Raw genomic sequence first — 14,512 nt, 5'->3', positions numbered from 1 at the left:
GCCCTAGTCATGAGTAACTGATGCCACTCGTGATTGGCACAGCCAAGGCCTCATCCTGGCAGACATCTATTCTCATCTCCCTGGAGCTATGTGCTGCAGTCAACACTGTTGTCCACCAGACACTGCTGTTTTGCCTTACAGTGGTAGCAGGGGTAACATGGGAATGTGCTAACATGGTTTGAGTCCTTCCTGGCGGGACGTACCTAAGGAGTAAAGATGGGAAACGGCACCCACACCACAATCCTTTCTCCGGTCCTATTCCACATCTACATGCAGCCAGTCGGAGAACTAGTCAGACAAGATGGACTCAGCTGCCAGGAATGTGCAGGGGAGACACAGTTTATTTCTCACTACACACAACCCCAGTACTCCCAGCATGGCCCAGTTGGATGAGATAAGCTCATGGATGATGAAAAACAGCTTGTTGAGGATGAATTCAACCAAGACAGAAGGGATACTGGTGGGCAAAGGAAAGTATTTTGAACAGTTTGCGGCCACTGTGTAGTCTCCTTCGGTTGAAGATACACATCCACAAATGGTCCATTCAGGCCATAACTTCTGAGTTCTCCTGTAATCCTTCACCGATACTAGACATTCTCAAAGCAGCATCTGCTAATCATGCTTTCTATCATCTCCCGTTGGCTAGGAAACTTCACCTCCTCCTGGGAAAGGATGACCTGGCCTCACTTATACACACTTTTGTCACCTCCCATCTGGACTCCAGCAATGCTACAAACCTAGGCATGTGGTTATCAGCCCTCAGGAAACTCCAACTAGTACAGAACACTGCAGCATGTCTGCTCAGCAACACTGGATGCCATGAGTACACCATACCTGTCCTGCGCTCACTAAACTGGCTTCCCATAGAACAGTGAGTCATGGTCTCAGTCCTTTAGCTTCAAAATGGACCAATGCAGTGGGCCCAGCATACCTAAAAGATTATCTGAAGCTCCAGGGTAAAAACCACAGGCAAAAACTTTGCTCCTCAGACAATGGAACTTTCCAACATAAGAGTAAAGCTCATCTGTGCAGGAGACAGTATTTTCTCAGGGACTGGTTCAAGACTATGGAACAAACTCACGAGAAAAGAGACCCAGACAAATGTCCCCACCTTCTTCTCCAAGGCACGCTTCACCAACCTGCCTTCTCTAACACACATGAGAGCAGATACATTTAAAATGAAAAACCCAACTAACCCAAACAAAACACTCCCCTGCACACACAACTCTCCCCTTCATGAAAAGATGAGAGAGAGAACGAGCCACCCACAACAGATGTTAGTCACACTGCTTAATGTGCAACTGGAAGATGCCCACATAGACAGTGAGGAGAATAGGATAAGAGCTAGTATATTATACAACAGAAGCCTTAAGAGCTCAGCCTAGTAAGAGGGTCAGACATGAAAGGGAAGGGGGGGGCGGCGGCGGCCGAGAGGGTAGAAATTGCAAGTGCAGTTTAATTAATGAAATACAGGATGTTGGTAATTCCCAAGCAGAGTGATTTATACAGAGTCCTTGAAAGGAGAGATCACCCTGGGACCCTAATAGGATAGAAGTAAATACATTTTTTAAAAGGGACAGGTCTGATTTTCAAAGGTGCTGAGCACCCACAATCCCAGCTGACAATAGTAAGGGCTGTGGATGCTCATCAGCTCTGAAAAGTCAGGCTCAGAGAACTTGTTAGGGCAGGATGCGATGGAGGCATCTTACTGAGAGTCACAAAAAGGACAAAACACTTTAAGAACAGCAGACGGAATCCTCTGCTGGATTACAGCAGAACAGCTCTACTGACGACAACAGAACTATGATGAACTTCCACCGGCGGAGAATCTGCGCCTATCCGCAGTGACACATGCTGGGACGGCAACGAGAAAGAGAGTCAATCCTCATGCTTCAGGGTCTACGTGGCTCACCAGCTGAGGGCCAGAAAGAAATCATCCATGTTCGGAACCCAAGGTATATTCACCCAGTTAGCAGAGGAGTATTATGAGTCTGGGCTTCACCTGAAGCTTCCAGTCACTGGAGGAGACAGGATATCAATCTCTGTTGGTAGAGGAATTGTGACTGCATTCAGAAAAACAAAAGTAGCTGATGGATTTCAGAGATCAGGCCACACTGAAGTCACTGGTGCAAAAATCCTCAAGGGCTTGGTAATGATGATGCAGTTTTATGAGCAGTTCTCCTGCTGAGTTATGTGCTTGACCCCCAGGAAGTGGGCAGCTTTCCTTTATCCCCTCCCTTATAAATGAAAATGCCATTCAGACTCACAGAAACACAATACTAATAGAGAAGTCACACAAGGGGGACACAGCTTCCTCCTTGATTAGTCAGACCATGTTCAACAAGGCTGCCGTCTAGAATATTACCTGGTGAGTTCTACTGGAATTCTCCTGACTTGCCACACGAGCCATGCCTGGCAGAAATACAGCAACCCTCCTCACACGTAAGTTGCCTCTGGGGCACACACAGACACACTGCCAAGATAAACCAGATGTAAAATATAGCGACTTTTACCTGTGTCAATAACACCACCTTCGATTACTAAAGAGAGGAATTTTAAAAATCTATTTGAATTTCCACTGCCTACCACAGGTACTTATCTGGCCCCCATAACAGGATCATCTGAGCACCTCACAGTCTTTAACGTATTTATCCTCACAAGACCCCTTTGAGGCAGGGCAGTGTTATTATCCCCATGTTATAGTTGAAGAACTGGGGCACAAAGAGGCTAAGTGTCTTGCCCAAGGTCTCCCAGGAAGTCTGTGCAAAAGCAGGGACTTGAACCCAGATATGACGTTTCCAAGGGCTACCCAGGGTAATAAGGCACCTCGCTACCACCTGCCCTGACTGTGAGGAAGGCTTGCCTGTGCCTGATGAGTGTTAGCTCCCTGGCTCTACCAGCCACAAACACAGTTTGAGCCTAGGGTCCCAGAGTTAGATGAAGTGACTAGACTGCCCAGACCCAGGTGGCTTGGAAGCATGTGGGATCCAATGGTGTAGTGACCATACACTGGGGCGCAGGGCCAGGTTGTAACACTTATCTCCAAGAACAGAACACCACCACTGCATGCAATTGGCCAGACTATGCCTACCCTTTCACCCTCTGCAACTCCAGCAGACATCACTAGCACTGTGGGAGCAAGAGTCAGGGCACATGCTGGCTCATGGCACTTAACTTCAAGACACTCAATCTCCAGCTGTGAATCACTTGTTCAGAAACTATTTATACCTCCTACCAGTGTTTTCCTCAGGAATTGAAATTAGGTGCTGGTGTTCAAATTTATGGGGGGGGGGGGAGGGGAAGAGGGGTGAGACCATGAGGGTGAAGGTGGGCTGTATGGCACCATAGTAAAAAACTGAAAAATGTTTCATGACCATTTTATTAGATTTTAAAATCATCACGCAAATTAAAGTTGGCTACTCAAGCCTTCTATGGAGCACATCATCTACATCCTTCTTGGTTTCTTGTTATAATTTTGCACAACTCTGTTAATGAACTTCTTGAATGCCATGCATTCATCTTTGGTGGCTTCTCGTGCGTCCGGTACTTCCATTCCTTGAATTGATATGCTCATTAGTTCATTCACATGATCAGGCAGAAGGAGACTTCTTTCAAAACACAAATTCTACTCAGTGATGAAAAAGAACACTCAACTGTAGCTGTTGTGACTGGGAGTAGCAAGAGATGAATTCCTACTTCTTTCAGCCCAGGAAACAGAGCATAAAGATCGGGTCGAGCCACTAGTGATGATAAAAAAGAACCTGAAGTCAAATCTTCATTCATTCGTCGTATGATATTCCACTCTGTGTTCAAATTCTCTATTCTGTCCTGAGCACATGGCAGCCCCATTGCTGGAAGTGCCTCACTCCACTCAACTGTCGGTGTTTTACAGAATCATAGAATATCAGGATTGGAAGGGACCTCAGGAGGTCATCTAGTCCAACCCCCTGCTCAAAGCAGGACCAATCCCCAATTTTTGCCCCAGATCCCAAATGGCCCCCTCAAGGATTGAACTCACAACCCTGGGTTTAGCAGGCCAATGCTCAAACCACTGAGCTATCCCTCCCCACAAAAGACAGGGATCTGTAAAAGCTATGTAGAGGTTGAGTAGAATCTAGAAGTCGCTGTTGTAGATTTTTAAGAATCAAGTCTGTGTACTTTTTCAGTTGTCTTAACAAACATTTCTTGTCCTCTTCACTTAAGGATTCAGTATAAATGCCTTCATTAGTCAACTTCCGGACTGAAGTCTTTCCTTCTTCCAGTACTTTTTCAATAGATAGCTCTTTGATTGATCCAAATGTAGCTTCTATTGCTGGACAAAGATCTACTACTGTTGTAGCAGATGCCTGGATGGCATTGTTTAATGACCCAAGTGGTTTCAACAGTAGACTTACAAGAGAGAGAATGGCAATAGTCTTCTCTGAATGTAGTAGCAAAAGTAATCCACCAGCCTCACTACTTAAATCCATCCCATCTTGGTAGATACTTTCCAAAGCCAGTAATAATGGCTGGAGTAATTTTAAGGCAACAGCCAAGGATCACTCATGAGAAAGCCAGAGGATTTTCCCAGGTTGGACTAATTTGAACTGCAGTCCCAGTGTATCTTCTATATTTTCCAAGATATTCAGTCTTCTGGAATCTCGCTGAAAGAAGAATATAATGAATACATTAAATTTATAGCTTTTTTAATGTCTTTTGAAGAGTCTGCAGCTCATACTAACGCTAGTTGGAGTAGATGGCCTCTGCAGTGTGTATAGGAGAGACTAGGCTTATATTTTTCTCTGAGCAAAGCTTGTGCTCCACCATGTCTTCCAGAGAAGTTTGCAGCTCCATCAAATGCACAAGCAGCCATCTGTCAGGGGTCCAACTGACAAGCATTTAACTCTTCTAAGATGTGGGTTGTCACAGATGCAGCCAATCAGTCTTCTATCACTTGAACATCTAGAAATGCATGTACTGGCCTACCACTGACATCAAGATAACATACACAATGACTTAATACTTGATGACCATTTGCATTGGTGCATTCATCAGCCATGTATGCAAATTTTTTGAATGTTTGAATTTTTCAACTGTTGAGTCTTTCACTGTTGCGCCACATACATCTAGCCAGTCAGTTGAGTTTCTTGCAGAAAGATAGTGAGCATTTGCTGGTCTTGTTTGGAACCAGTGTTCAACTTCAGGATGAACAAGTGACAATGCACTTAACATTGGCCTCCAGTTTGTATTGTGTGGTATCTCTTGCCTAAATAGTGTGACAGGGTTGGGCCAGATGGCTACAAGAGAGTAATAGAAGGCAGATATATTAGCCCTAGGCTAAGTAGGTCCCTTTTCCCTGGGTAAGGTAACAGGGAAGGTTTTTTTTTTTTTTTTTTTTTTTTTTGAAACAGAAAAGAAGTTTATTTGTAACAGTTACAGAGATTACAAAAAGATAAAGAAAAACTTAGCAACAAAACAACGCAATCAGAAGGTATAACACAACAGCTTTCAGGAGGGAGAGGTGTTCAGGCTAGCCCAGGCCTAGAGCGGGGGGGCTTCCTCGACACTCGTGGTCTTCCACCCCCTCGAGTTACCTAGTGCCGCGCCCAGGGTCACCGACCCTCCCTCTCCTGAGAGTGCCCGACAAGATGGGCACGGCTGCGGGGTGGGTGGTTGGGAGGGAGGGGGGCACACCCATGTATTATAAGACCCCTCCTAAATAACAATAATGATGGTATTCACAGCAGCTAACGGCTGTGGCTGGCGTCTCTCGCTCTGTCCCTCAATCAGAGGGTCAGACGGAGGGAACCGGACGGGGTCACCGAGCAGAGAACCCCGGACAGCGCCCACCGTTCCTCGAAGGTGTCAAGGGAGTCGGTGGACGCCGCCCAGAGGAACTCCGCCCGGATGCGTGAGTGTACTGAGGATCGGAAAACGGCCCTACAATCGCAGGACGCCTCATGAGCCAACCTCCGCTCTCTGGTCTTATAAATGGCTGTCTTAGCTAAGGCTAGGAGGAGGCTAACCAGGAGATCCCGCGACTTGGTGGGGCCACGGATGGGGAGTGTATAAATAAAGAGGTGAGGGGAGAAATGAAGCCAAAAGCGCAAAAGAATATTTGTGAGGAGCCGAAAAAGAGGCTGCAATCTGGCACACTCTAAATAGACGTGCGCCAGGGTTTCCCTCACATTACAAAAGGGGCAAGTCTCCGGAACGGAGGTGAAACGTGTCAAAAACACGCCCGTGCTCACGGCCCCGTGAAGGAGCCGCCAACTGATGTCCCCGACGGGCCTCGGGACCAAGGTGGAGTACAGGCTGGCCCACCGAGGTTGCTCCCCCTCCAAGGGTGGTAGGAGATCTCGCCACTTTGTGTCGGGGCGGGACACCAGGGTGCGGGCGTGAAGGGTATGGAGCGTGAGTGTATATAAATATTGCCGTGGTGCAACTTGAAAACCGACCGGTTGCAATTCATGCAGCCGGCTTGCAGTGAAAGGATGAGGGGTGTGTTGGGATCGGCAGGGTAGGGGCCCGATGGAAAGGTCCGGCGGGCCTGGGGTAAAGGATGGGCGGGGTGCGCCCTCGCGCAAGGCTCGGCTGACATAAGCCCGAGCAGCGGGGGTCAAAGCGGCCTCCACCTCCTGAAGCACGCGCCGGGGGGTGCGAAGGCTGGAGAGCCCCATGCGTCGAGCGAGCGTCAGGGGATCCAGCCAGTCTCCCCGGTCGTAGTCCAGGAGGTCCCCGACCCTCGTAACTCCCGCCAGGACCAACCTCTGGCGCACCGTGCGGGACTCCGCCGCCTGCACTCGAAGTTGGGGGTTGTGTAGCAGGGGCTCCGTGAGGAGATCTGCCCCCACGATGGCCGCCACGGACCTCGTGGTTGAAAACAGTTTCCAGGTCCGGAGGAGGTCCTGGTAGAAATCCGGCAGCCCGGAGAGGTCTCGCGGAAAACCTCTCGGACAAAGATAAAAGAGCTGCCGGTCATATCGGAGCCCGTGGAAGCGGCGTAGGAAGGCATGCGCCAATATACTCCACGTCGAACTACCTGCACTATAAAGGAGCCTCTGCAGGGCCTGGAGGCGGAAAACGCGGACCTGAGTGTACAGACACTTCAGGCCCTGCCCTCCTTCCTTCAGGGGCAAATGAAGAACTCCAACAGGGATCCAGTGCAATCCTGACCAAAAGAACTCCAGAATCAATCTCCGGAGGTGGGACAGGAAACCCGGGGCCGGGGCTAGGGTGTTGAGCCGGTACCAGAGCGTGGACAGGACTAGTTGGTTAAGCACCAGTGCTCTCCCCCGAAGGGAGAGACATCGGAGTAGCCTCGTCCATTTCCTGATCCGCTCAATCACGCCGCCTTCCAAATTTTGCCAGTTCTCCGGCGGAGAAGGGTGCGTGGCAGAAAGGTAAACGCCGAGATAGAGCAGAGGGCCGGCACTCCACCGGATGGTCTGAAGCGCGGGTGGGAGGGAGCTTACCTGCCGCCAGCCCCCCACCGCCAAGCCAGAGCTCTTGACCCAGTTGACTCGGGCGGAGGAGGCTGCTGAATAGATGGCTTGGCATGCCTCCACTCGCGCCAAGTCGCCCGGGTCCTGGACCACGAGGAGGACGTCATCGGCGTACGCCGACAGGACCAGCCGCAGCTCCGGCTCCCGCAGCACCAACCCCGTCAACCTCCTGCGGAGGAGACAGAGGAAAGGCTCGATCGCCAGAGCGTACAGCTGGCCTGAGAGGGGGCACCCCTGCCGCACCCCTCGCCCGAAGCTGACCGGTTCGGTCAGGGTCCAGTTGAGCCTAACCAAACACTCCGCGGAGGCGTACAGCACCCGGAGAAAACTCACAAACTGAGGTCCGAATCCAAACGCCCGCAGGGTGCTCAGGAGGTACCCATGATCCACTCTATCGAACGCCTTCTCCTGATCGAGAGACAGGAGGGCGAACGACAGACCGTCTCTCCGCCCGAGTTCCAAAAGGTCTCGGACTAGAAAGAGGTTGTCAAAAATGCTGCGACCCAGGACAGTATAGGTCTGGTCTGGGTGGATCACGTCCGCCGTCACGGACCCTAGCCGCAGCGAAATTGCTTTCGCTACGATTTTGTAATCCGTGCTAAGGAGTGAGAGGGGACGCCAGTTTCGTAAGTCGCGGAGGTCCCCCTTCTTCGGCAGCAAGGCAAGCACCGCTCGCCTGCACGACAGAGGGAGGACCCCGCCCTGCAAAGACTCAGCCCAGACAGTGACTAGGTCTGGGCCGAGGATGTCCCAGAACGCGCGGTAAAACTCCACGGTCAGCCCGTCCATGCCCGGAGATTTATTGGTGGGCATGCGGCGGAGGGCTTCCGAGAACTCGGCCAGGGTGAGAGGCAGCTCTAGCCGGTCTCGGTCGCCCACGCTGACCGTGGGGAGTTCCTCCCAGAGCACCCCGCGAGCGCCAGGATCGGTCGGATCCGGGGAGAAAAGGCTTGCGTAGAAGTCACGGGCCCTCCCACACATCTCCTCCGGATCCGTGAGGGGGGTGCCGTCTTCCGCTAGAAGGCAGGTGACGTGTTTTTTGGCCCCCCTCGTTTTCTCCAGGGCATAGAAGAAGCGGGAGCCGCGATCCATCTCCCGAAGGAGGCGGATGCGGGACCGGACAAAGGCACCTCGGGCCCGGTGGTCCTCGAGGGCTCGAAGTTCCTCCCGCTTCTCCCGGCACGCTCCGCAGAGGGACGGGTCCCCGGGGCTGGCGGCCAGGCGCCTCTCCAGCTCTAAGACCTCCCGTTCCAACTGCTCTATCGCTGCATTTCTCCGTCGGCTGGCGCCCCGAGTGTAGTTGCGGCAGAAGAGCTTGGCGCGCACCTTCCCTAGATCCCACCAGCGCCGCACCGAGGGAAAGGCACGCCACTGCTCCCGCCAGGCCAGCCAAAACTCCCGGAAGGACATCACAAAGCTCTCGTCCTCCAGCAGGCTGTTATTAAAGTGCCAGTAGGCCGGCCCCGGTCCCTCCGCACGGAGGGAGACCGTGACGGTAACTAAATGATGGTCGGAAAAAGGGGCCGGCCGAACGGTGGAGGAGTGGGCCTGTGAAAGATGGAAATGGGATAGGTAAATACGGTCTAACCGAGAGCGGTGTGACCGATGGGCCTCCACCCGGACAAAGGTAAACGTGGAAGTGTCATCTGGGTGATGGTCACGCCAGACGTCCACTAGGGAGTGATAGTCGACTATGTCTCGGAGAATGGTCGCGGCGGCCGGGCTCGGCTCGGCCCCCGAGCGGTCCCGCTCCTCGAGGGTAGTGTTAAAGTCCCCTCCCAGGATCAGGCACTCGTGCGAGTCTAGGGTGCCGAGAAAATCGGACACCTGCTGGTAGAATTGTGGCCGCTGTGAACTCACTTGCGGGGCATAGATATTAACAAGATTGACCACGAGCCCCTCCAGACGAACTCGGAGGTGCAACAAGTGGCCCGGTACGACCTCAGTGACCCCTAGCACCTCGGGCCGCAGGGCGGGGGAGAACAGGGTCGCCACTCCAGCTTGCCAGGTCGTGCAATGGCTGAAGTATACCCCGTCCCCCCACTCCAGCCGCCACCTATCCTCGGCGGTTGGGTCCGTGTGGGTCTCCTGCAGGAAAACCACAGAGTACCCCCCCTCCCGAAGGTAGGAGAGCACCTGGGACCTGCGGAGAGCCATCCTACAGCCCCTGGTATTCAGGGTTACAATAATGAGAGGTGTCATGCGGAGGGCCGGGGGGGTGGGGAGTTCTCATTGGTGGGGGTGCTCATGGCCCCCGGCGGGTCGCGTAGCAACCCGTGTCCCATCCCGTAAGTAAGTAGATCTTTCCGGAAGCCGCGGGCCCGCTCGTAGGCCGCGGCACCGCGCCTCCCTTGCCCTCTGCCCTCCTTCATAAGGGCCCTTGCGGCCTGAACGAGTTGGTCGAAGTCCCCCCATCGCTGGAGAGCCAGCTGTGCCCTATTGCGGGCACCACGGGTGTGCTCTAAGAACTTCCGTAGTGCATGCCGCAGCTCATGGGGGGATGGGGTTACGGTTTCCGGGGTACTCCCCGATGGGATTCTTAATACAGCCTCGAGGTCCGCTAAGGCGGGTAGGCAGGGTGCGGACCGCCGACGGGGCGTCTGACAGGCTGGGGTTATTAAATCCATCTCGTGCCTTGGGGTGGACGGGGATGGCAGGGGGAAAAGCGCAACTCCTGATGAGTCGCAACTAGAAAACGTAAAGACTGCTCCCTGGGGGGAATCTGCAAAAGGCGGAAAAGAAATAACCCCAGGGGCGGCAGTAGCCTTGCAGGAGGAGGGAAATTGAACCGGGACAGGGGTGGGGGCAGGGGCAGAGGTAAGGCCCTGGACTTCAGGAGGCGAGCAGCAAAAAGAAGGTGCCTCCTGAGCAGGGTCGGGGGTTAAGGGGCAAGGGAGGGGGCTCCGAGTAATGCTAGATGCTGGCTCCGGGGTGGTCGTGGCAGCCATGGCATCAGGTGGTAAACCACTTTCCGTGGGGTGCTCACCTGGAAAGGCAGTCAGGGGGAGAGAACATGGGGAAAGGGGGCCTGGGGTGAGATTGCCTAAATCGAGGCTGGCCGGCAGTAAATCATCCCCTCCCTGGGTGACCGGGGTCAAATCTAGGGCCTCAATCTCTGCATACACAGAGGAGAGGCCGACTCCTACTACCCTGGGGGCCTCTCCGCTAGGGCCCGCCTCAACGGTCACGTCGGGGTTCGTAGGGAGTTCAGGTGGTATCCGGTTAGAAGGGGCTTCCTCCGGGGCTTCGGAGGGGAGGGGGGATTCCTCCCTCCAATGCCAGTCTATCTTCACCTCCCGACACCAGCGAATGGATCTCACTCGTGGCCGAAGCGGGAGGCTCAAGGTCAGTACCTCCCTTCCTGGTCTTCCGGGGGGCTTCCGCGTCAGATGGATGCAGCGGGGCTCGAGCCCTCCGCTTGCCTCGCTTCCCCTGGACTACAGTCCAGCCCTCCATAGCGTCATCTGGGGGTTGAGTAGCAGGGGGCGGAGCGGGGCGCGGAGGCAAAGGTTCAGGGGTTCGGGGGGATAGCGGTGAGGCAGCAGGAGGGGCGGGGGGTTCTCCTTGGGGCGAGCCCCCTCCTGCACCTGGTAATAGCTGTGCCACACTCTCCTCCAGAGGCTCTGCCAAGGTGGTTACAGCAAGAGCGGGACTCCCGTGGTCGCCCGGGCGTTGTTGGAAAGGTACCTCTTGGGCCCGGACGGGGGCAGCGTTAGATCGGGTGGGAGGAGGGGTGGTTTCAGGTGCCGGGTGGCCAGGGGTGTCGGCAACGACAGGGCCGATATCCTGCCGGGTCTCGGGGGTCTCAGGTGCCCCTCTCCCCCGGGCCAAAGGGCAGTCCCTGCGGACATGCCCCGCCGAGCGGCAGAGGTAGCACCGGGCCTCTCCGGTGGAATAAAAGACCCTATAGCGGGCTCCCTGGTAGGGGACTAGGAAGGACCCCTCGAGCGCCTCTCCGTCACGCACCCCCGCCGGCAGTGAAATCTGCACTTGCCGGCGGAACGAAAGGACGTGACGGAGGGCGGGGTCCTTGCAGCCTAACGGGAGAGGGCTGATAGCAGAGACGAGTTTTCCCAGGGCAGAAAGAGCGGGTAACAGGGCAACGTTAGGTAAAAAGGGAGGAACGGAGGTGAGGACGAGGCGAACGCCCAGATCTTCTAGCGGTTCTAGGGGGATAAACACCCCTCCTACCACTAGGCCCTTCTCCACCGCCTCCTGGGCGGCAGTCTCCGAAGCCAGAAAGAAAACGACCTTCCCATACATCTTGGAGGCCGCCACAATGGCCATGGGTCCCACCACCTTCGCCAACGCCTGCACGTATGCCTCCACGTGGGGCGAGGCGGGCACCAGGAGGCAACGGACACCGTGCTTCCTGGTCAGGGCGGGAAGAGGGCCCCGGGCGCTAGTGATGGTAGCGGAGGTAGTGGGTGGGCGAGATGAGGAGGCGGCAGGCGAGGGGGAGCCTGCCGCCGCCCGGGCATACGTCCTGGGGGCCGGGGGAGGGACGGTCGCAGAGCTGGTGGAGGGAACAGCTGGGAGGGGTGCCACGATCGATGATGAGGCCACAGTGGTGGGGGCGGCCTCTGCCATGGAGGGCCCAGCGGCATTAGCGGGGCCCTTTCCTTTCGGCCCGCCCCGACCTTTCCGTCTAACTGGGGGGGGGTTCCTAGAATCTAATGGGGCAAGAACCAAAGCAGCAGTAGTAATTGCCCCGGTGCCTCCCACTGCCGAGGCCCCAGCGGGGGCGGGGGTTCTAACAATGGAGGCGGTGGGAAGATCTTGAGGGGTGGGCAGGGGGGTAGATGGGGAAGGGACAACCAATTTCGTTGGAGGGGCCTTGCGACTCTCCTTCTCTGCCATTGTAAGCAGGGAGAGACAGGGAGACACCGGAAGGAGGGGGGGGGCAAAAATCGGGGTCCGGTAGTAGGGGTAAGCTATGGGATAAACAATCCGGGGGGGGGGGGGGTGGAGGGAGGACGACCCACCACAATTGTCCAAAGAGTCTCGTTTGGTTGGTTGTTATGCCCGGTCCGAAAGGCAAAGTCCAAAGCAAACAGCTGGATCCGAAGGCAGATGGCAGATTGCCAGCAGGGACGAGGCAGCGGGGGCCGTGATAGTCGTAGTAGTGGTGGGGGGGTTGGGGGCACCGGTGGATCTGGGGGTAGCTCCCTGCTACACCCCTGTGCCGCCACAGACGCAGCTGGAACGCAGTCAACTCCCCCCCCCGAGAGTATAATTCAAAAGAAATCCCTCAGTCTTACGGCCTCTCTCCACGATGATTCATAGCTGCCCGGGCGAGTTCTCCGGCCTCTGGCATCTGTTGCAGCTGTTGGCTCTGTCCCAAGGCTCTCGGCAGCTAGGAATGTTGTAATGATAAGAAAAAAGTCCAGGCAAAAAACAAAACGGCTGGGTCTGGGGGCATCCACTCCCCTCTCTGGACAGCGGGTCGGCAGTCCTCCCCCCCTCCTCCGGGGGTTTCAATTAAGCAAAGAGCAAAGTCCAAAAGCAGGCGTCTGGGGGGGGTGCTGGCGACCGGCCAGCACACTGACGCAGCTCAGAAACACGGGAAAAAACGAAACCAAAAAAACAAAGCGTCCGGCCCAAACGCGGGGGGGGAAACTAAGCGAAAGGAAAAGTGTGAAAAATCTGGGCCAGGGGGCTTCAGGAAAGAAAGGAAAGCAGATAGCTCAGGAGCGAGCAAAGAAACGATTCCGTCTCCTAACAGGGAAGGTTCCAGAACAATCAGGAACTTTCTGGAGACAATTAAGACAGGCTGATTAGAACACCTGCAGCCAATCAAGAAGCTGCTAGAATCAATTAAGGCAGGCTAATCAGGGCACCTGGGTTTTAAATAGGAGCTCACTTCAGTTTGTGGTGTGTGTGAGAGGAGCTGGAAGCAAGAGGCACTAGGAGCTGAGAGTGAGAATGCGGACTGTTGGAGAACTGAGGTGTACAAGCATTATCAGACACCAGGAGGAAGGTCCTATGGTGAGGATAAAGAAGGTGTTGGGAGGAGGCCATGGGGAAGTAGCCCAGGGAGTTGTAGCTGTCGCACAGCTGTCCCAGAAGGCACTCTAGACAGCTGCTCTCCACAGGGCTCTGAGCTGGAACCCGGAGTAGAGGGGGGCCCGGGTTCCCCCCAAATCCTCCCAACTCCTGGTCAGACACAGGAGGAGTCGACCTGGACTGTGGGTTCAGAAAAACGGCCAAGCTGAGGGCTACCGTGAAGCTCCAAGGCGAGCAAATCCGCCAATAAGCGCAAAACCCACCAAGGTAGAGCAGAAACTTTGTCACAATAGAAAGTATGATGCCACGGCCATGTTTGTTTGCATGAACTATGCTGTCTCTCCAGCATTCTTAACAGCCTCATTAACACTCACCGGTGTTGTCCTTGGTCAGTGGAAACTCAGAGTTCAGAGGTGCTTTCATATGAGTTCACCTCCCAGGTAGGGAGCAAGAAGGCACCTTGCTCGTTCCTCCAGCTGCTCACTGTTCACTCTGGCCACTGTTTTTCGTTGTGCCACCATTCACTCCATTGCTCTGTTGCCAACGGCCTGCACAGTCACCTTAGAATCATAGAATCATAGAATATCAGGGTTGGAAGGGACCCCAGAAGGTCATCTAGTCCAACCCCCTGCTCGAAGCAGGACCAATTCCCAGTTAAATCATCCCAGCCAGGGCTCTGTCAAGCCTGACCTTAAAAACCTCTAAGGAAGGAGATTCTACCACCTCCCTAGGTAACGCATTCCAGTGTTTCACCACCCTCTTAGTGAAAAAGTTTTTCCTAATATCCAATCTAAACCTCCCCCATTGCAACTTGAGACCATTACTCCTCGTTCTGTCATCTGCTACCATTGAGAACAGTCTAGAGCCATCCTCTTTGGAACCCCCTTTCAGGTAGTTGAAAGCAGCTATCAAATCCCCCCTCATTCTTCTCTTCTGCAGACTAAACAATCCCAGCTCCCTCAGCCTCTCTTCATAAGTCATGTGCTCTAGACCCCTAATCATTTTTGTTGCCCTTCGCTGGA

The 14,512-nt window shown here is 54.4% G+C and overlaps 1 protein-coding gene across 9 annotated transcripts in view; it reads right to left on the bottom strand.

The window, feature by feature from the left end:
• Window positions 1-14,512, bottom strand: part of TSNARE1 (t-SNARE domain containing 1) — a 695,137-nt gene that overhangs the window by 616,174 nt on the left and 64,451 nt on the right. Inside the window, exon 1 of one of the 9 annotated variants that reach the window (XM_074943768.1) lies at window positions 13,865-14,030. The exons of 6 other annotated variants lie outside the window; for them this stretch is intronic. The gene's annotated coding sequence lies outside the window, so the exon portion shown is untranslated. Of the gene's footprint in view, window positions 1-2,365; window positions 2,464-13,864; window positions 14,031-14,512 lie in introns of those variants that run through there. 2 more of the 9 variants (XM_074943763.1, XM_074943764.1) reach the window with 2 other exon arrangements.

This window comes from Natator depressus, chromosome 2 (genome assembly GCF_965152275.1).
Source record: "Natator depressus isolate rNatDep1 chromosome 2, rNatDep2.hap1, whole genome shotgun sequence".
Lineage (NCBI taxonomy): Eukaryota > Metazoa > Chordata > Testudines > Cheloniidae > Natator > Natator depressus.
Note: the sequence above shows the minus strand (reverse complement) of the source record. Positions and strands in the feature narration are given on the sequence as shown.